At 42.0% G+C, this 23139-nt stretch overlaps 1 protein-coding gene across 1 annotated transcript in view; it reads right to left on the reverse strand.

Annotated features, from left to right (window-relative positions):
• Nucleotides 1-23139, reverse strand: part of LOC140737314 (probable voltage-dependent R-type calcium channel subunit alpha-1E) — a 619860-nt gene that overhangs the window by 342414 nt on the left and 254307 nt on the right.

Raw genomic sequence — 23139 nt, forward strand, 5'->3', positions numbered from 1 at the left:
GTCAGGAAAGGTTTTGAAGGATATGAGCCAAACACAGGCAAATGGGACAAACTGATGGGCATCTTGGTTGGTGTTGACCACTCAGGCCTGTTTCTGTGCTGTAGGACTCTAGGATCTATGTGCCAGGTGTTTTTCTGTTCTCTTCCTTTGTCAGTATCCCTCCAAAGCATTTCCATCCTCCTCCAACACCACACAGCAATCCAGCTTTGAAATATCAGTAAATTTGGATATATTACATGTGATCTGTTCATCCAAATCATTGATATGCAATGAACAGCTGGTTTAAGAGTTGCTTAGATAGGCAAGATATAGTAGAATAGGGACATAATGTGATAAATAGAACGTGTATAGATGGACATGAACAAGTTCTGTAAGAGGGTCTGTTTCCGGTCTGCACGGCTTGATAACTAACTGCCCCAGATTCTACCATTCACATATGAACAATTTACAGGAATCACAGGGAGAACATACAAATTCCACATGGTCAGAAATGAACATGGCTCTCTGGCTCTGTGAGGCACAAGGTCTCAGAATCATGTGTTGTTTTGTGGCAGCTGTACAGTGCAGTACATAAAATATACTACATTTTATAATAAGAACTATATAAAAAATAGGTCATGTAAAACAGTGAGGTAGTGTTTGTGGGTTCATTGTCCATTCAGCAGGGAACAAGATGCTCCTAAAACACTAAAAAGGTGGAGAAGGCCTGAAGGGCCAGGTAGCTACATGTTGCTCTTATTTTTTCACTTAGCAACTTAGAAAATAGGATCAAAAAAAGGCCATCTAGCCACTTGAGTACTCCATTCAATACATTCACAGCTGGTGGTAAAAAATTTTTGTTCCTGTTTCTCTCTCCTCTGGTCCATCAACAACATTCAACTACTCCTTGAATATCTTTAATGAACAACTGTGTGTTGCAGTAGAATTCCAGCTGTGTATCCCTTTTGCCAATCAACTTTCCAGCTCCTTCCCCTCCTGTCTTCTCCTATCATTTCAGATTCCCCCCTCCACCTCCCACTTTCAAACCTCTTACTATCTTTTCTTTCAGTTAGTCCTGACAAAAGGTCTCAGCCCAAAACGTTGACTGTACTTCTTCCTATAGATGCTGCCTGGCCTGCTGCGTTCCACCAGCATTTTGTGTGTATTGCTTGAATTCCAAATGTTCACTACTTTCTGGATGAAGAAATTCCTCCTCCTCTCAACCCTTCATGGGTTATTCCATATACTGAGAATAGGACCTACTGTCCTGCACTCCCCTCCATTGAGAATATTTATTCTACAGAATAAAAGCTAATCAACCGAAGGGATGGGAGAAGAATTGGACCATCTGGTCCATGGAGTCTGCTACACCACTCAATCATGGCTGATCCTTTTTCCCCCTCCTCAGCCCCACTCTCTGGCCTTCACTATGTAACCTTTGATGCTGTGTCCAATCAAAAACCTATCAAGCTGTACCTTAAATGTACCCAATGACCTGGCCTCCACAGCTGCCTGTGGTAACAAATTCCACAAATTTGCCACCCTCTGGCTAAAGAAATTTCACTGCATCCCTGTTTTAAATAGATACCCCTCTATCCTGAGGCTGTGCCCTTTTGTCCTAGACACAGTGGGAAACGTCCTTTCCACCTCTACTCTGTCTAGGCCTTTCAGCATTTGAAAGTTTCGATGAGATCCCACCCCCCCCCCCACCCCGCTATCAGACCCAGAGCCATCAAACATTCATCGTATGAAAACGGTTTCAACCCCAGAATCATCCTTGTGAACCTCCTCTGAACCCTCTCCAATGCCAACACATCTTTTCTTAGATGAGGAGACCAAAACTGTTCACAATACTCAAGATGAGGCCTCACTAGTGCCATATAAAGCCTCAGCATCACATCCCTACTCTTGTATTCTAGACCTCTTGAAATGAATGCTAACATTGTATTTGCCTTCCTTGATTTAACCTGCAAGTTAATCTCTAGGGAGTTCTGCACAAGGCTTCCCAAGTCCCTCTTCATCTCAGATTTTTGGATTTTCTCCCCGTTTAGAAAATAACATTTACTTCTTCTACCAAAGTGCATGACCATGCATTTTCCAACATTGTATTTCATCTGTCACTTTCTTGCCCATTCTCCTAATCTGTCTAAGTCCTTCTGCAGCCTACCTGTTTACTCATCACTACCTGCCGCTCCACCAATCACTTCACATCATTTGCAAACTTGGCAACAAAGCCATCTATTCCATCTTCTACATCATTGATAAACTGTATAAAAAGTTGCAGTCCCAACAGACCTCTGCAGAACACTGGCATCCAAACAGAAAAAGATACTTTTATTTCCACTCACTGCCTCTTACTAATCGGCTAATGCTCTAACCTTGGTAGTCACTTTCCTGTAATACCCTAGGATCTTAACTTGGTAAAAAGCCTCATGTGTGGCACCTTGTCAAATGCCACATATGGAACATCCACTGCATCCCTTTTATCTATCCACCTTGTAATCTCCTCAAAGAATTCCAACAAGTTTATCAAGCAAGATTTTCCCTGAAGTAAACTATTCTGACTTTGTTCTATCTTGTCTTGTGTCACCAAGTACTCCATAACCTCATCCTTAACAATTGACTCCATCTTCTCAACCACTGAGGTCAGGCTAACTGGTCTATAACTTCCTTTCTGCTGCCTTCCTCCTTTCTTTTGCAATTTTCCAGTCCTCTGGCACCATGCCAGAATCCAATGATTTTTGAAAGATCATGCCTCCGCAATCTCTACTGCTACCTCTTTCAGAGACCTGGTGTGCAATTCATCTGTTCTGGGTGACTAACGTAGCCTTGGGTCTTTCAGCTTTTGATAGTAACTGCACTCACTTCTCTTCCCTCCCACTCTTCAACATCTGGCACACAGCTAGTTTCTTCCACAGTGAAGACTGATGGAAGATACTTCATCAGCCATCTCCTTGGCCCCCATTATTATTTCTCCTGCCTCATTTTCTAGTGGTTGAGGGAGAGGATGTTTTCTTGACACCACCGTGTCTGGGTGATGACTTCCTCTCTGTATTCTTATTTCTTTAATAACATACACACATTGAACACTTTATTATGTACATTTGTTCACCTGCTTATTAATGCAAATATTTAATCAGCCAATCATGTGGCAGCAACTCAGTCCATAAAAGCATGTAGACATGGTCAAGAGGTTGTTGTTGTTCAGACCAAAATCCAAAATGGGGAAGAAATGAAATCTAAGTGATTTTGATAGCGGAATGATTGCTGGTGCCAGATGGGGTGGCTTGCATATTTCAGAAACTGCTGATGCAGGATTTTCATGCACCACAGTCTCTAGCGTTTACGGAGAATGGTGTGAAAAACAAAAAAACATCATCCAGCGAGCATCCGCTCTGTGGGAAAAAATAATCCTCATTAATAAGAGAGGTCAGAAGCCAATGGGCAGCCTGGTTCAAGCTGACTGGAAGGTGACAGTAACTGATAACCACATGTTATAATAGTCGTGTGTGGAAGTGTGTGTGAATGCACAACATGCCAAACCTTGAAGTAGATGGGCTACAGCAGCAGAAGATCATAAATATACACTCAATGGCCACTTTATTAGATACAAATGATTTTTTTTCCATCACCTTATCTACCTCTGACACCACTTTCAGCAAACTACACACCTTCATTCCCAAATCACTCTGCTCTAACTCTCTCCAGGAACCTACCATTCATTGTATAAATTATACTTTGATGTGATCTGTCAAAATGTCACAGCTCACATTTATCTGGATTGAGAGCCTACAAACCAAGCTGATCTGAATCTTCCTGTAACTTTTCCTAATCTTCTACCTTGTTTTACATTGTATTATCTCAATCAGCTGTTGTAATGAATTTATCTGTATAAACATGACGCAAAACCCATTTTACACTGCACCTCAGTACATATGACTAAGAAAAAGATTTACCAATTTTAATTTTATTATTTTATTATCTATGAAATCACCTATTATAGTTTTGTCTTGCAGACTTAGTAACCATGCCTTGTACATTCACACCCAACCTATTTCTATAAGTTACAAGCAACAAAGTTCCCAGCGCTAATCCCCATGGCACACCACTAGATACGGGCCTCCAGTCCGAGAAACACCCTCGACCCTCACCTTCTACTTTCTACTACTGAGCCAGTTATGAATACAATCTGCCATCTCCTACTGGATCCGATAACACCCGACCTGCCATGAAGAGCCTTGTCAAATGATCTGCTCAAGTCCATACAGGCAACATTCACCCTCTGAGTTACCTGTTCAGGCAACTCCAAGAGATTTGTCGGACAGGACTTCCCAGGCACAAAGACATGCTCACTGTGGCCAATCAAATCCAGTCTCTTCAAATGTTGGTAGACGTTAATATGTAGCCTAAGCCAACGGCACTCATAGAATATAGAACACAGATCAGTACAGCACAGTACAGGCCCTTTAGCCCATGATGTTATGCTGACCTTTTAACCAACTCTAAAATAAATCTTACTCCCTCCCAACAGCCCTCTATTCTCTCTTTCATCCATGTTCCTATCTAACAGTCTCTTAAATGCTGCCTCCACTACCACCCTTGGCACCGTGTTCATTGCGCCTACAACTCCCTGTTTAAAAAACTTAGCTCTGCCATCCATTCTGTACTTTCCTCCAATTACCTTAAAATTATGTCACCTCATTTTAGCCATTCTCACCCCTGGAAAACTGTCTTTGGCTGTCTACTTTATCTACACCCCTTATCATCTTTTAAAACTCTATCAAGCTACCTCTCATCATCCTTTGCTCCAGAGAGAAAAGCCCTAGTTCACTCAACCGCTTAAGACATGCTCTTTAATCCAGGCAGCATCCTGGTAAATATCTGCATCCTCTGTAATGCTTCTGATATTGAAGACAACCGGAATTGAATACAATACTCCAATTTCCCCATTTCCTTAACTTCTTTCAATTTAGATTCTCAAGTCATAGAGAACGACAGCCCAAAAACAGGCCCTTCAGCCAATTCAGACCACGCCAATCTGTTATTCTACCATCTCATCCACCTCCACCTGAACCAAAGACATTCATTCCCCTCCCTTCCATATGTTTAGCCAAACCTCTCTTAAATGTTACAATCAAGCCCACATCCATCGCTTCCGCTAGCAGCTCACTCCACAATTGCACCGCCCTTTGAGTGAAGAGGCTCCCAGTGAGGTTCACTTTAAATATTTCACCTTAAATTACGACCACTAGTTTGAGTCTCACCCAAGCTCAGTGGAAAGGGTCTGCTTGTATTAACCCTTATCTATACCCCTAATAACTTTGTATATGCCTATGCCCTCATTCTCCTCTGGTCCGTAGAAAAATGTCCTAACCCATTCAATCTTTCTCTGTAACTCAGGTCCCAGCAACATCCTTGTAAACTTTCTCTGCACTCTTTCAGTCTTATTGATACCTTCCCTGTGTGACCAGAACTCACACATTACTCCAGATTTGGCCGCACCACTGTCTTGTACAGCTTCAACATAACATCCCAACTCCTGTACTAAATACTTTAATTTATGAAGGCCAATATGCCAAAAGTACTTTATGTGACCCTATCTACCTGTGACACCACTTTCACGGAACTATGGGCCTGTATTCTCAGATCCTTGTGTTCTACCACATTCGTCAGTACTCTAACATTCACTGTGTAAGACCTACCCTGGATTGTCCTCCCAAAATACACCACCTCACACTTGTCTGCATTCTGTTTTCTCCACAGTAAAAACTGAAATGAAATATTCATTAAAAATCTCATCTATTTCCTTTGGTTCCCCATAGATGGTCATATTCTCACTCTTGCTACTTTTTTAATCTTAATCTACCCACTGAATCTCTTAGGACTCTGCTTCTCCATGCCTATCAGATTCTTCTGATATCCTGTTTTTCCTCTCCTAACTTCTCTCTTAAGTGCTCCCCTACACTTGCAGTCATCAAAAGATTTATTGGTTCCCCAATTGCTTATTCGGTGTATGCCCCTCTCTTATACTTAACCAGGTGCTCAATATTTTTTTGAGCCAACTAATTTACCCTTCAGCCTAGCAGGAACATGCAGGCCCGGAACTCTTGATATTACACTTTTAAAGGCCTCCCACTTGACAGACAGTCTTTCCCTGCAATCCTGCCTATTATTATATCTTTCATAATGGACTTCTGCTCTTCCCAGTGTTCGGTTCACTGGTCTATTGTTAATTTTTTTCTTATTTCTAGACTTTACAGAGAATGGTGCAAAAGATTTTTAAAAATCCAGTGAGCGGGAGTTCTGTGGGCAAAAAGCATATTGCTAATGGGAAAGGTGAGAGGAGAATGGTCAGATGGGTCCAAGTTGACAGTAACACTATTAATCATGTGTTACAACAGTGATGTACAGAAGAGCATCTCTAAATGCACAACATGTCAAACCTTGAAGTGAATGAGCTACTGCAGCAGGAGACCACAAACTACACTCAGTGATCGGTACCTAAGAAGTGACCACGGAATGTATATTAACAACATCCAAGTCACTGGGACTGTTCAGGAGGGTATCTATTATTTCTAAGGCCACGTCCTTGTGTATTCCATGATGTGGATTCAATTCCGTTAATTTCTCTCATTTTTTTCTTTGTTTTGTAAATTCCCCCATCCCCTCTTTCTCCTTCTCCACTTGCCCATCAATCACCTATCCAATTCCATTATCTTCTGCTCTTTAGTCACCTCCACCTATCATGCCCTAGATTCTGTCACTATTCCCATTCTCCCCTCATCCATCTTCCTCCCCACTTGGGTCCATGACAGCTCTTGTTTCTCCCCTATTCCCTCATCACTCGTACTGGCTATCTCTGTACTATCTGTCAATCCAGCTGAAATGACTTCAACCATTGTATCGATGTTGCCTGCCTCACTGATTTCCTCCAAGCACATCCTGTGTTCTGGTCTTCATTTCATTGTCCACATTATAATTAACCCTGTTTCTAGTGAGCTAAATTTGTTTAATTGTTTTCTCTTCCAACATGGAATCCTTGAACGTCAATGTTTATGTTTGCGGGACAGTAATTGGATTAATTTTACTCAATTACATTGTGAATAAGGACAGAGAGTGGTATCAGTACTGTCAGTGTCTGAGGGCAACAAGTGGTGTCTGACCGGCCACTGCATGTGAGGAGGCTGGTGTTTTCACTGAACTTGAGTGAGCAATGAGTGTGATGACTGGGTTCTTCCTGCATTGGAATAACTAGGGTCGTGGCCAATCCATTGTATCTGCAGTAACTCAGCTTGTCAAACCTTTTGTGTATGACTGGAGCTCTGTACTATTGATCTTTTGTTAATGTTTTTGCAGCTAGTTTAAAATTGACAAACATTAACTCATAATCCATTCCACTGATCAGCTGCCCCATTATATGGATCCACTTTGTAAAAATATACAAGAGCACAAATTCACAAATTAGAACATAAGTTTTTGACAAGAACAGGCCATTCGACCCAACAAAGCTTGCCAAGTTCCTACTCACATAGGGTGTTGAAATAACTATCGGGTTTAGATTTGAAAATCTCCAAGGTACTACTCTTAATTACAGAACTAGGTAGTTTGTTCCATGTGCCCACAACTCGCTGTGTAAAGAAATGCTTCCTGATGGTAGTCTGAAATCTCATTTTAACCAGACCCCACCTATGTGCCCCTGTCCTTGATGATGATTAATTTTGAAATAGCAGATGGCATCCACTTTAATCATACCCTTAATGATTTTGAACACTTCTATCATGTCTCCTCTCATTCTACCATCACAAACATCTCAGGTTTGAATTGTGGCACAATTAATTAAGCCATGCTTCATAGCTCCAGCAATCTGGAATCTATCTTGACCTCCGATGCTGTGTATTCTCTGTGACTTCATGGTCTCCTCCCACATCTTAGTGATGTGCACACTGATATGTTCTTTGATCACTAAATTCCCTATAGAGTGTGGGTGAGAGTTAGAATCTGGGGGAGTTGATTGAAACGTGGGGAAAATAAAATGGGATTAGGGCAACACGTGGTCTGCACCAGAGCCCACTGCTGTGTGATAATATTCTATAACATTACTCCATCGTACCTTTGGAAACACAACTTTGCATCTATACCTGTCACAACTGCCATTTCCTGTCAGAAAATGAGTTTATGCTGTGATCACGGATAGCGTACAAATCACGAGAATGGACTTGTGACAAATTTACATAAGCCGCAATCTATTTTAGTGCTGTTGATTGAGGGGTAATTGTATGTACAATCATGCAAGGTCGCTTTGTTGGAAGAACCCAAGACCCAGTTCTGCCCATCAGGCAATTCCAAAAAGAGTAGTATTCCGCAGCAGGCTCACGATTTTTGTGCTTACATTTCTGGATTGAACCACATCCTTTGACTGAGAACCAAGAGTACAACCAAATGAGTCATGGTTCATCATTTCACTTGCGGAATGCAAAGAAATTCTAAAAGCAATACATTGGCCTCAGTTTCAGTGTTCTGTACCTTGACACCAACCTTGTCAATAGAAAACTTCCAATACAATTTACTTTGTTCATTACTTGTCTGCAACTCATTTCCAAATTCACACGGGCATGCAGAAAGGAATATTGCCCCCTTCTCAAACTGAGGCATCACAAACAATGAAGCATGAAGATTGATTTCTTCTTCCAGTTTAAAAAAATATTCCTTCTTTCCCCTCTTCTTCTATTCCCCACTCTGGCCTCTCACCTCTTCTCACTTGCTTACCACTTCCCATGGGTTCCCTCCTCCTTCCCTTTCTCTTGTGGTCCACTCTCCTCTCCTATAAGGTTCCTTCCTTTCCAGCCCTTTATCTTTCCTACCTATCTGGCTTTGGCTGCCTCCTTCCTCTACCCCCATCTTTTTATTCTGGCATCTTCCCCCTTGGCGCGCGGCCTAGTGGATAAGGCATCAGTCTAGTGATCTGAAGGTGACTGGTTCAAGCCTCAGCTGAGGCAGCATGTTGTGTCCTTGAGCAAGGCACTTAACAACACATTACTCGCGACGTCACCGGTGCCAAGCCGCTTGGGTCCTAGTGCCCTTCTCTTGGACAACATCGGTGGTGTGGAGAGAGGAAGGCTTGCAGCTTGGGAAACTGCCGGTCTCCCATACAACCCTGCCCAGGCCTGCACCCTGGAAACCTTCCAAGGCACAAATCCGTGGTTTCACAAGACTAACGGATGCCTATCGTTCCACCTTCCTTTTTAGAGGAAGGTTCTCGGCCTGCAATGTCAACTGTTTATTCATTTCCTTAGATGCTGCCTGACCTGCTGAGTTCCTCCAGCATTTTGTGCCTGTTAATTTGGATTGCCAGCATCTGCAGAATTTCTTGTGTTAATGAAGTTAAACTGTCAAACTTGTAATGCAGGAAAGGTGTGAACAAATTAGAGAACAGCAAGATGTCCAAAAATAGATACAAAATAAATGCGAGATAACGTGTTTCAATGATGTTGGTTAACGAATAAATATTCACGCAACTAGCTCAGGAAAAGTTCTTGGCTGTCCGATGAAGTAATGTGATGGGATCTAATGTCCACCAAACAGAGCAGACAGGGCCTCAGTATGATGCTTCATTCAAATGACAGGACCTTACATTGGTGTTTCTGGCATTGGACTGCAACCACAGGTAATCTGAGAATTGCAGACAGGCTGGCTGTGGCTCCTGACAGGTCCTGCAACTCACATTCCATCCTGACCTCTGGGACTGTCCATATGAAGTTCACATGTTCCCTCCACCTGGGTTTTCTCTGGGAACACCAGCTTAACACATCTGGTGTTAGCTTAACACACCAGTTAACACAACTCAGTAGGTTAACTGGCCTTTGTGAATAATTCAAAGTCAAGTTCATTGTCATAGGCCACAAGTACATCATGCACAGATGTAATGAAAAACTTACTTGCAACAACATCACAGCCGCACAGCATCAAAGTCACAATGTTAATACGATAACACAAATTAAACTATATGAGAAATAACATAATTAGGATGAAATAAAACAAAGTACCTTACAATATAAAGTGTTACTGTACTGAAGTGGTGATTAGGGTTGTGCGGGTTAGTTCAAGAAAGGAACAGTTGAAGGAAAGTAGCTTTTCTTGAACCTGGTGGTGTGACACCTCAGGCTTCTGTACCTCCTGCCCAATGGTTGCTGAGAGAACATGGCATGTCCTGAATGGTGGGGATCTCTGATGATTGATTTTGTTGTCTTCTTAAGGCAGCACCTCACATACATATTTATGGATGGTGAGGAGGGATGTGCCTATGATGCGCTGGCTGCCACCACTACTCTCTGCAGCTTGTTTCATTCCTGCAGAAAGCAGTGGACCCTATTGTACTGCAATGGCAATAAAGCATCAGGGCTAGGCTAATATGCACAAGTGACAAAGAGCAAGTTGCAATGTATAAAGGAAATGGGAAGGGGTGATAGTAGGAGAAATGGGATTTATGGGCATAGATAGGGTGAATACACAATATTTTTCCCAAGATTGAGGTATCCTCTTTGCCTGACAGGGACCTGGGTCCAATCCTGTGCTTGTGTATCACTCTGTGGGGTTTACACATAGACTATAAAACATAGGATCTTGTTCCATACTCTCACCATCCTCCCTCATGCTCCCCTTAAGCATTTCACCATTCATCTTTAACACAAAACCTCTATTCGTATTCTCACACAACTTCAGTGTAAAAAAGCCTGCTGGCATTTAACTTATCCATACCCCTCAAAATTTTGTACACCTCTATCAAAACCACCTTCAGTCTTCTACATTCTATGGAATAAAGTTCTAATCTATTCAAACTTTTCCTGACAAATCAGGTTCTCAAGTCCCAGCAATATTATTGTAATTTTTATCTGCACTCTTTCAATCTTATTTATATCTTTCATGTATGTAGGTATCTTTCATGTATGTAGGTAACCCAAACTGGACGCAATTAGTTTTCACTAACGTCTTTTCCAATTTCAACATAACATCGAAACTCTTGTACTCAGTCCTTTGATTCATGAAGGCCAATGTACCAAATGCATTCTTTACAAAGAAAAGCTTCCTTTATGTTAAGACCAAAAGGATTGCAAGGAACAAAATTGGTCCTCTGGAAGGCCAGGATGGTAATTCATGTGTGGAGCCGAAACAGAGTGGGAGATATTCAATAATTTCTTTGTGTCTGTATTTACTTGGGAAATGAACACAGAGTCTATAGAAGTGAGGCAAAGCAGCATCAATTTCATGGACCCTGTACAGATTACAGGGGAGGAAGTGTTTGCTACCCTAAGGCAAATAAAAATGGATAAATCCCCTGGGACTGACAAGCTGTTCCTTTGAACCCTGTGGGAGGCAAGTGCAGAAACTGCCGGGGTACAAGCAGGGATATTTAAATCATTCTTAGTGATTGAAGGTACCATATGGTCTACATAGGTACCAATGACATGGGCATAACAAGTGACAAGGTTCTGCATATGGAGTTCAGGGAGTTAGGTGCTAAGTTAAAGGGCAAGATCTCCAGGGTTGTCATCTCAAGATTGCTACCTGTGCCAAGTGCTAATGATGCCAGAACTATGTTTGTAAGTAGATTATACAGTTTAAAATGTGGCTAAGGAGTTGGTGTACAAGGGAGGGCACAAGATTGTTGAATCCATCTTGAATGGTTTGCACCTGAACTGGAGGATATTAGTGGGAATGTTTGTTAACGTTACACAGTAGATTTTAAAATAGAGTTGCAGGGAGATGGGAACCAGTGTGCCAGAGCAGTTAGTGGAGAGATTGTGGAGGGAGATGTTGGTAAGATCTTAATGTCAGGATCAAAAGGTTGAGCTGCATATATTTCGTAGGAGAGGCGGATGAACTCAACATGGATCCATACCTGGAATTATAATGTAGCCTTTAGTGAGATTTGGTTACTGGAGGTGCAGGACTAGCAGCTCAATATTCCAGGGTTCCATTGTTTTAGATGCGATACTGTGGGAGGGATTAAAGGAGGAAGGATGGCATTACTAGTCAGGGAAAATGTCACGGCAGTGCTCAGTCAGGAAAACTGAGAACTTGATGAGATATTATGGGAGGAACTGAGAAATAGAAAAGGTTTGACCACGTTAATGGTGTTATATTACAGACCATCCAACAGTCCTAGGGATTTAGAAGAACAAATTTGTAAAGAGATTGCAGACTGTTGCAAGAAACATATGATTGTTATAATAGGTGATTTTAACTTTGCACATATTCACTCATAATGTAAAATGACTACATTGGATAAAGTTTGACAAATGTGTTCAGGAAATGTGTTCCCTTCATCAGTACGTAGAAGTCCCAATGACAAAGTGTATGAAGCTGGATCTGCTACTACAGAATGAGACAAGGCAAGTGATAGAAGTTTGTGTAGGGGAACACTTTGTATCCAGTGACCACAATGCCAGTAGTTTCAAAGAAAATATACAAAAAGATAGGTCTGGTCCGCATTGAGATTCTAAATTGGAGAAAGGCCAATTTTGATGGTATCAGAAATTATCTGGGAAATGTCGATTGGGACAGACTGTCTTCTGGCAAAGGTGTGCTTGGAAATTGGGATACCTTCAAAAAATTAAATTTTGAGAGTACAAAGCTTGAATGTGCCTGTCAGAGTAAAAGGTAAAGATAACAAGTATAGGGAACCTTGATTTTCTAGAGATATTGAGCCCTTGGTTAAGAGAGAAAAAAAAGGAGGTGCAAGTAGGAACAAATGAGCTGCTTATAGAGTACAAGGAATGCAAGAAAACACTTGAGAAAGAAATTAGGAAGGCTAAAAGAAGGCATGAAGTTGTTCTAGCAGATAGGGTTAAGGAGAATCCTAAGGGATTCTACAAATATGTTAAGAGCAAAAGGATTGTAAGGGACAAAATTGGTCTTCTGTAAGATAAGAATGGTAATCCATGTATGGAGCCAAACCAGATGAGAGAGATCTTAAATACACTGTTTGCATCTGTATTTACTCAGTAGATGGACAGAGTCTACAGAAGTGAGGCAAAGTGGTATCAAGTTCATGGACCCTGTACAGATTGCAGAGGAAGAGGTGTTTGCTCCCATGAGGCAAATTGGGGTGATTAAACCCCCAGGGCCTGACAAGGTGTTCCCTCGAAACCTACAGGAGGAAAGTGTAAGGGCCCTAGCAGAGCCATCTAAAGCATCCTTAACAACAACAGAAGTACCAAAGGATTGCAGGATTGGCAATGTTGATCTGCTGTTTAAAAAAGGCTTAAATAGAAACCAGTTAATTATAACCATATAACAATTACAGCATGGAAACAGGCCATCTTGGCCCTTCTAGTCTGTGCCGAGCGCTTACTCTCACCTAGTCCCACCGACCTGCACTTAGCCCATAACCCTCCATTCCTTTCCTGTCCATATACCTATCCAATTGTTTTTTTAAATGACAATATCGAACCTGCCTCTACTACTTCTACTGGAAGCTTGTTCCACACAGCTACCACTCTCTGAGTAAAGAAGTTCCCCCTCATGTTACCCCTAAACTTTTGCCCCCTAACTCTCAACTCATGTCCACTTGTTTGAATCTCTCCAACTCTCAATGGAAAAAGCCTATCCACGTCAACTCTATCTATCCCCCTCATAATTTTAAATACCTCTATCAAGTCCCTCCTCAACCTTCTACTCTCCAAAGAATAAAGACCTAACTTGTTCAACCTTTCTCTGTAACTTAGGTGCTGAAACCTTCTAGTAAACATTCTAGTAAATCTCCTCTGTACTCTCTCTATTTGGTTGACATCTTTCCCATAATTTGGTGACCAGAACTGTATACAATACTCCAAATTTGGCCTCACCAATGCCTTGTACAATTTTAACATTACATCCCAACTCCTATACTCAATGCTCTGATTTATAAAGGCCGGCATACCAAAAGCTTTCTTCCCTACCCTATCCACATGAGATTCCACCTTCAGGGAACTATGCACCATTATTCCTAGATCACTCTGTTCTACTGCATTTCTCAATGCCCTACCATTTACCATGTATGTCCTATTTTGATTAGTCCTACCAAAATGTAGTACTTCACACTTATAAGTTGGGAGTCTGACAGCAGCTGTGGGAAATTTATTGGAAGGTATTCTAAGAGACCAGTTATATAAGTATTTGGATAGACATGAACTAATTAAGGATAGGTAGCATGGATTTGTGCCTGTTAGGTTATGTATAACCAATCTTATAGAGCTTTTTGAGGAAGTTACCAGGAAACTAGATAAAGGTAAGGCAGTGGATATTATCTATGTGGACTTCAGTGAGGCATTTGACAAGGTCCTATGTGAGACATTGTTGAGAAAGGTTCAGTCACTCAGCATTCAAAATGAGGGAGTAAATTGGATTAGTCAATGGCTTTGTGGGAGAAACCAGAGAGTGGTAGTAGATAATTGCCTCTCCAACTGGAGTCCCGTGACTAGTGGTGTGCCACAGGAATCAGTGCTGGGTCCTTTGTTGTTTGTCATCTATATATCAATGATCTGGATGATAATCTGGTCAACTGGGTCAGCAAGTCTGTAGATATACCAAGACTGGCAGTGTAGTGGACAGTAAGGAAGGCTATCATGACTTGCAGTGAAATCTGCATCAGCTGGAAAACTGGGCAGAAAAGTGGTAGATGGAATTTGATGCAGACAAGTGTGAGGTTTTGCACTTTGGTAGGACCAACCAAGGTAGATCTTACACTGTGAATGGCAGGGCTCTGAAGAGTTTGGTAGAACAAAGGGATCTGGAAATACAGGTCCATAATTTGTTGAAAGTGGTGTCACAGGTAAATAGGGTCATATAGAAAGCTTTTGGCAAATTGGCCTTCATAAATCAAAGTACTGAGTACAGGAGATGGGATCTTATGTTGAAATTGTGTAAGATGTTGGTGAGGCCTAATGTGGAGTATTGTGTACAGTTTTGGTCACCTACCTACAGGAAAGATGTAAACAAGGTTCAAAGAATGCAGAGAAAATTTACAAGGATGTTGCCGAGTCTGGAGGACCTGAGCTGTAGGGAAAAATTGAACAGGTTAGGACTATTTCCTTAGAATGTAGAGGATTAAAAGGAAATTTGAAAGAGCTATGCAAAATTATGAGGGGCATATTTTGGCTAAATGTAAGCAGGCTTTTTTCCACTGATGTTGGTTGAGCGTACAACCAGAGGTCATGGGTTAAGGTGAGAAGTTTAAGAGGCACATGAGAGGAAACTTCTTCATTCAGAGGGTCATGAGTGTGGAATGAGCTGCCAGGACAAGGGATGCATTTAAGCTTGATTTCAATGTTTAAAAGAAGATTGGATAGGTACATGGATAGCAGGGATATGGAGGGCTAAGGTCCCAATGCAGGTTAATGGGACTCAGCATTTGAAATGGTTTTGGCATGGACTAGATTTTGTCCCTTGCTATCCTTTTGCCCTTACTATATTTGTAGTAGTCCTCAGGATTCTCCTTCACCTTATTTGCTAGAGCAACCTCATGCCTTCCTTTAGCCGTTTTGATTTCCTTAAGTCTTCTCTTGTATTTATTATACTCCTGAAGAAAAACAATTTTCCTACTTGCCTATACCTGCTATTGCACCTCATTTTTCTTAACCAATGCCTCAATATCTTTTAAAGATCAAGGTCCTCTTCTTTTCTGACAGGAACGTACAAACACAGAATCCTCAAATTTTCACTTTTAAAGTCCTCTCAAATGTACACAGTTCAAAACATTCGTCCCACATGTTCAATCGTTTGATTCCTGACCTTGTATGTAGGCTTAGAACCATAGAACCATAGAACATTACAGCACAGAAAACAGGTCTTTTGGCCCTTCTTGGCTGTGCCAAACCATTTTTCTGCCTAGTCCCACTGACCTGCACCTGGCCCATATCCCTCCATACACCTCTCATCCATGTACCTGTCCAAGTTTTTCTTAAATGTTAAAAGTGAGCCTGCATTCACCACTTCAACTGGCAGCTCATTCCACACTCCCACTACTCTCTGTGTGAAGAAGCTCCCCCTAATGTTCCCTTTAAACTTTTCCCTTTTCACCCTTAACCAACGTCCTCTGGTTTTTGTCCTCCCCTAGCTTCAGTGGAAAAAGCCTGCTTGCATTCACTCTATCCATACCCATCATAATTTTATACACCTCTATCAAATCTTCCTTCATTCTTCTACGCTCCAGGGAATAAAGTCCTAACCTATTCAACCTTTCTCTGTAACTCAGTTTCTCAAGTCCTTGCAACATCCTTGTAAACCTTCTCTGCACTCTTTTAACCTTATTAATATCCTTCCTGTAATTCGGTGACCTAAACTGCACACAATACTCCAAATTCGGCCTCACCAATGCCTTATACAACCTCACCATAACATTCCAACTCTTATACTCAATACTTTGATTTATAAAGGCCAATGTACCAAAAGCTTTCTTTATGATCCTATCTACCTGTGATGCCACTTTTAGAGAATTTTGTATCTGTATTCCCAGATCCCTCTGTTCTACTGCACTCCTCAGTGTCCTACCATTTAACTTGTATGTTCTACTTTGGTTTGTCCTTCCAAAGTGCAATACCTCACACTTGTCTGCATTAAACGCCATCTGCCATTTGTCAGCCCATTTTTCCAGCTGGTCCAAATCCCTCTGCAAGCTTTGAAAACCTTCCTCATTGTCCACTACACCTCCAGTCTTTGCATCATCAGTAAATTTGCTGATCCAATTTACCACATTATCATCCAGATCATTGATATAGATGACAAATAACAATGGACCCAGCACTAATCCCTGTAGCACACCACTTGTAACAGGCCTCCACTCAGTGAAGCAATCCTCCACTACCACTCTCTGACTTCTCCCATTGAGTCAATGTCTAATCCAATTTACTACCTCTCCACGTATACCTAGCAACTGAATCTTCCTAACTAACCTCCCATGCGGGACCTTGTCAAAGGCCTTACTGAAGTCCATGTCGACAACATCCACTGCCTTCCCTTCATCCACCTTCCTGGTAACCTCCTCGAAAAACTCTAATAGATTGGTTAAACATGACCTACCATGCACAAAGCCATGTTGACTCTCCCTAATAAGTCCCTGTATAGACAGGTATATGGAGGAATTTAAGGTGGGGGGGGTTATATGGGAGGCAGAGTTTAAGGGTCAGCACAACATTGTGGGCTGAAGGGCCTGTACTGTGCTGTATTGTTCTATGTTTTATGCATCCAAATTCTTGGAGATCCGATCTCTTAGTACTCCTTCCAATAATTTACCTACTACTGATGTCAAACTTACCGGCCTATAATTTCCCATGTTACTTTTAGAGCCTTTTTTAAACAATGGAACAACATGAGCTATCCTCCAATCCTCCAGCACCTCGCCCATGGATATCAACACTTTAAATATATCTACCAGGACCCCTGCAATTTCAACACTAGTCTCCTTCAAGGTCCGAGGGAATACTCTGTCAGGTCCTGGGGACTTATCTACTCTGATTTGCCTCAAGACAGCAAGCACCACCTCCTTTTTAATCTATATAGGTTCTATGACTTCACTACTTGTTTGCCTTATTTTCATAGACTCCATGCCAATTTCCTTAGTAAATACAGATGCAAAAAACCCATTTAAGATCTCCCCCATTTCTTTTGGTTCCATGCATAGCCGACCACTCTGATCTTCAAGAAGACCAATTTTACCCCTTACTATCCTTTTGCTCTTAATTTACCTGTAAAAGCTCTTTGGATTATCCTTCACCTTGACTGCCAAAGCAATCTCATGTCTTCTTTTAGCCCTCCTGATTTCTTTCTGAAGTATTTTCTTGCACTTTTTATACTCCTCAAGCACCTTATTTGCTCCTTGTTGCCTATACCTGTCATACATCTCTCTCTATTTCTTTATCAGATTTCCAATATCCCTCGAGAACCAAGGTTCCTTATTCTTATTCACTTTGCCTTTAATCCTGACAGGAACATGCAAGCTCTGCACTCTCAAAATTTCTCCTTTGAAGGGCTCCCACTTACCAATCACATCCTTGCCAGAGAACAAACTGTCCCAATTCACGCTTTTTAGATCCATGACCAAGTTGAAACTATTGGCGTTATGATCACTAGACCCAAAGTGTTCCCCTAAACACACTTCCGTCACTTGTCCTAACTTGTTTCCTAATAGGAGGTCTAATATTACATCCTCTCTAGTTGATACCTCTATATATTGATTTAGAAAATTTTCTTGAACATATTTTACAAACTCTAACCCATCTAGACCTTTAACAGTATGGGAGTCCTAATCAATATGCAGAAACATTTTTCTCCAGAACCGCTCCACTATCTGTCTTTGCACTCTAGTTCAGAATCAGGTTTATTATCACTGGCATGTGTCATGAAATGTTAACTTAGCAGAAGCAGTTCAATGCAATACATATAGAAGAAAAAAAAATTAAATCAATGACAGTATACATATATTGAATAGATTAAAATCGTGCAAAAACAGAAATAATACATATTTATAAAGTGAGCTAGTGTTCATGGATTCAATGTTCATTTAGGAATCGGATGGCAGAGGGGAAGAAGCTGTTCCTGAATCACTGAGTGTGTGCCTTCAGGCTTCTGTACCTCCCACCTGATGGTAACAGTGAGAAAAGGGCATGCCCTGGGTGCTGGAGGTCATAATAATGGATGCTGCCTTTGTGAGATACCACTCCTTGAAGATATCGTTGGGTACTTTGTTGGCTAGTACCCAAGATGGAGCAGACTAAATTTACAAGCCTCTGCAGCTTCTTTTGGTCCTGTGCAGTAGCCTCCCCCCACCACTGCCACCCAAACCATACCAGACAGTGATGCAGCCTGTCAGAATGCTCTTCATAGTACAATTACAGAAGTTTTTGAGTGTATTTGTTGACATACCAGATCTCTTCAAACTCCTAATGAAGTATAGTCACTGTCTTGCCTTCTTTATAACTGCTATGTTGGAACCAGGTTAGGTCCTCAGGAACTTGAAACTGCTCACTCTCCGCTTCTGATACTTCTATGAGAATTGGTATATGTTCCTTCGTCTTACCCTTTCTGAAGTCCACAATCAGCTCTTTCGTCTTACTGATATTGAGTGCCAGGTTGTTGCTGTGGTACCACTCCACTAGTTGGCATATGTCGCTCCTGTACACTCTCTCTTCTCCATCTGAGATTCTACCAACAATGGTTGTATCAGCCAATTTATAGATGGTATTTAAGCTACGCCTAGCAGCACAGTCTGTGTATACAGGGATTAGAGCAGTGGGCTAAGCACACCCCCTGAGATGCACCAGTGTTGATCGTCAGCAAGGAGGAGATATCATCTCCAATCTGCACAGATTGTGGTCTTCTGGTTGAGAAGTAGAGGATCCAAATGCAGAGGGAGGTACAGATACCCAGATTCTGTAACTTCTCAATCAGGACTGTGGGAATGATGGTGTTAAATGCTGAGCTATAGTCAACAAACAGCATTCTGACATAGGTGTTTGTATTGTCCAGGTGGTCTAAGGCCCTGCAAAGAACCACTGAGATTGCGTCTGCCGTTGACCTATTGTGGCACTAGGCTAACTGCAGTGGGTCCAGGCCTCAAAGCATTTCATCACTGTAGATGTGAGTGCTACTGGGCGGTAGTCATTAAGACAGCTCACATTATTCTTCTTAGGCACTGGTATAATTGCTGCCTTTTTGAAGAATGAGAGAACTTCCACCCATAGCAGTGAGAGGTTGAAAACATCCTTGAATACTCCCGCCGATTGGTTGGCACAAGCTTTCAGAGCCTTACCAGGTACTCGGTCAGGGCCTTCCGCCTTGCAAAGGTTCACCCTCTTTAAAGACAGTCTAATATCAGCCTCTGAGACAAAAATCATAGGGTCACCAGGTGCAGCAGGTGGGCATACCTTTCAAAGTGGGCATAGGAGGCATTAAGTTTATCTGGTAGTGAAGCATCGCTATTGGGTTTCGCTTTGTAGAAAGTAATGTCTTGCAATCTCTGCCAGAGTTGTTGTACATCTGATGTTGCCTCCAACCTCATTTGAATTGTCTCTTCACCCTTAAAGTCCTCCACAAATCATACCTGCTTTTCTAGAACAGACCTGGGTCTCCACAGCCTTGAATGCCACAGATCTAGCCTTCAGCAGACAACGTACCCCCTGGTTCAAGCATGCTTTTTGGTTTGGGAACGTACAGCAAAGCTTTGTAAGTACACACTCATCCACACAGGTTTTAATGAAGTCAGTAACAACTGCAGCATACTCATCCAGATTCTAAGATGAATCTCTGAATACGCTTCAGACCCCTAACTCAAAGCGGTCCTGTAAGCGCTCCTGTGCTTCTCTTGTCCATACCTTTTTGGTCCTCACCACTGGTGCTGCAGTCTTCAGTCTCTGCCTATACTCATCGTCCCTGCAACTCTATTTGAAATTATTCTCCTCCCCCCCCCGCCCCCACCACTCCACAGCACTCAGAAACCTCCCCACTGTCCTATCGATACAAGTCCCACCTTCCCTGGAAGAGAACCCAATGATCCAAAACTCCTAAGCCCACCCTCCTACATAATTTCCTTAGCTACATGTTAAGCTGTATGATCTTCCTATTTGTGGCATGGGTAGCAATCCTGAGATCAGCACCTTCAACTTGGTACCTGACTCTCTGAACTCACTTTGCAGGACCTCATCACCCATCCTACCCATGTCGTTGGTACCAACATGGACAGCAACCTCTGGCTGATCACCCTCCCACTTCAGAAGGTTGTCCATTTCTTTATCTAAGAAAGGACGAGTTGGCATTGGAGAGGGTCCAGAGGATGTTTATGAGAATGATTCTGGGAATTAAAGGGTTAACCTATGGGGAACATTTGATGGTTGTGGGCATGAACTTGCCAGAGTTGAGAAGAATGGGGGGGGCATCTGATTGAAACCTATCAAATGGTGAAAGGCCTAGAGAGAGTGGATGTGGAAAGGATTTTTCCTATAGTGGGTGAGCCTAGGATCAGTGGACACAGCCTCAGGATAGAAAACATCTGAAACAGAGGTGGGAAAGAATTTCTTCAGTCAGAGAGTGGAGAATCTGTGGAACTAATTGCCAGAGGTGGCTGTGGAGGCCAAACCAAGCAGAGTTTGATAGGTTCTTGGTTAAGCTAGGACATCAAAGATTACTTCAAGACAGGAGAAAGGGGTTGAAAAGGATAATAAGTCAGAGTGATGGAATAGTGGAGCAGACTCGTTAGGCTGAATGGCCTAATTCTGCTCCCATATCTTATGGTCCTTCCCTTCACCACTCCCTGATCACATTCTTGTTTCACTTGCCATTAACCTCTATTTCCCATTATAACCCCCTTCAATCATAGAGCCATACAACAAAATAGCACCAAAACAGATCCTTCAGACCAACCATCAATCAGAATCCCTACCTAGCAAGTCCCAGTGTTCTACATTTGGGCCATTCCCCTCTAAGCTTATCCCTTCATGTATCTATCCAAGAGCTCCTTAAACGCTATTATTTTACCTGCCCAAACACTTCTCCTGGCAGCCTATTCCATATACTCACCAGACTCTGCGTGAAAAATTACCTCTTGGGTCCCTCTTAAATCTTTCCCTTCTCAGTCTAGACTTTGGTCTCCCTTATCCTGGGAAAAGAATGTTACCATCCATCTTATTTCTGTCTTTCATAACTTTAAATATTTCTATATTTAAAACTTTAAATACTTCATCTTCCGACATTCCTCGTATTAAAGAACTAGCCTCAAAGAGTCAGCCATAGAACACTGCAGCACAGATGCAGGCCCTTTGGCCCATCTAGTCAATGTCAAACCATTAACATGCCTAGTTCCATTGACTAGTATCCAGGCATAGCCCTTCATACCCCTCCCATCCATGTATCTAACCAAAGTTTTTTTACACTTGGAGTATCTTAACTCTACCCATAAGGTTTCTACATCCTCCGATCAAACGTCATCTCTTCATAAGGATTTGATTTCATTTTTAACCAACAGAGCCTCCCCATCCCTTCTGCCTCCTTGCCTGTCCTTTTGATACAATATCCTTTGGATGTTAAGCTCCCTAGAATTATCTTCATTCAGCAACAACTCAGTGATGTCCACAACATCATACCTTCCAATGTCTTATTGCACTATAAGATCATCTATCCTATTCTGTATACTCCAGACATTCAAACATAACAGCCCCAGTCCTGCATTCATCATTCAATTTTGCCTCCATGTTACACTTCAACTCATCCCACTGACTGCAATCTTGCCCTATTATGTACCTGTCCTTCCTCACAGTCTCACAGCACACGTCATCTACTTGTATACCAACTGCCCCATCTTCAACTCTATTATTTCCGGTTCCCATTCTCTTCCACAATAGCTCTACAAAACCTGCTTGCAAGGATATAGGTACCTCTCGGGTTCAGATGTAAACTATCCTTTTTGTACAGGTCGTACTTTCCCCAGAAGAAATCTCAATGATCCAGAAATTTGAAACTCTGCCCCCTGCACCAATTACTCTGCTACGCATTCATCTGCCAAATCATCCTATTCTGCCTCCCTAGCTGGTGCGTGGTACAGGCAGCAATCCAGAGATTACTATCCTGGAGGTCTAGCTTTTCGGCTTTATATCTAACTCCCATTCTTCTCTCTTCAGGACCGCCTCCCTTTTCCCATTTAAGTCGTGGTACCAATATGGTTGCCATTTCCCTCTCCTGACGACGAATTCGCTATAGCTTCTAAATCTCACCTCCTCATTCTCCTGTATTACCCAAGGGTCATCGAGTTGCAGCTCCAGTTCCTTAACATTGTCTTTAAGTAGCTGCAGCTCAACGCACTTCATACAGATATTCATAGTTATCAGGGAGACTGGAAGTCTCTCAGAGCTCCCACATCTCACTCAAAGAATATGCCACTAACTCTGGACCCATTCTTGGTGCACTACTTACAGACTAATAGATAAAGAAAGAGAAAAAAAAATACTAGAAACTTACTTAGAACCTCCACCTGTGCTTTCAATCCACTCAATGGACCATCTGAAAAAACACCACACATTTTTCCTGAAAATGTGAGTTTTTCCTGATGGTCCATCTCTTCTGACATCATCAGGATACGTGGCTGGCGTAAATTACCACATGATATAAGCAAGTGGCAAAAGGAAGTTATGAGGCAGA

Source organism: Hemitrygon akajei, chromosome 12 (genome assembly GCF_048418815.1).
Source record: "Hemitrygon akajei chromosome 12, sHemAka1.3, whole genome shotgun sequence".
Lineage (NCBI taxonomy): Eukaryota > Metazoa > Chordata > Chondrichthyes > Myliobatiformes > Dasyatidae > Hemitrygon > Hemitrygon akajei.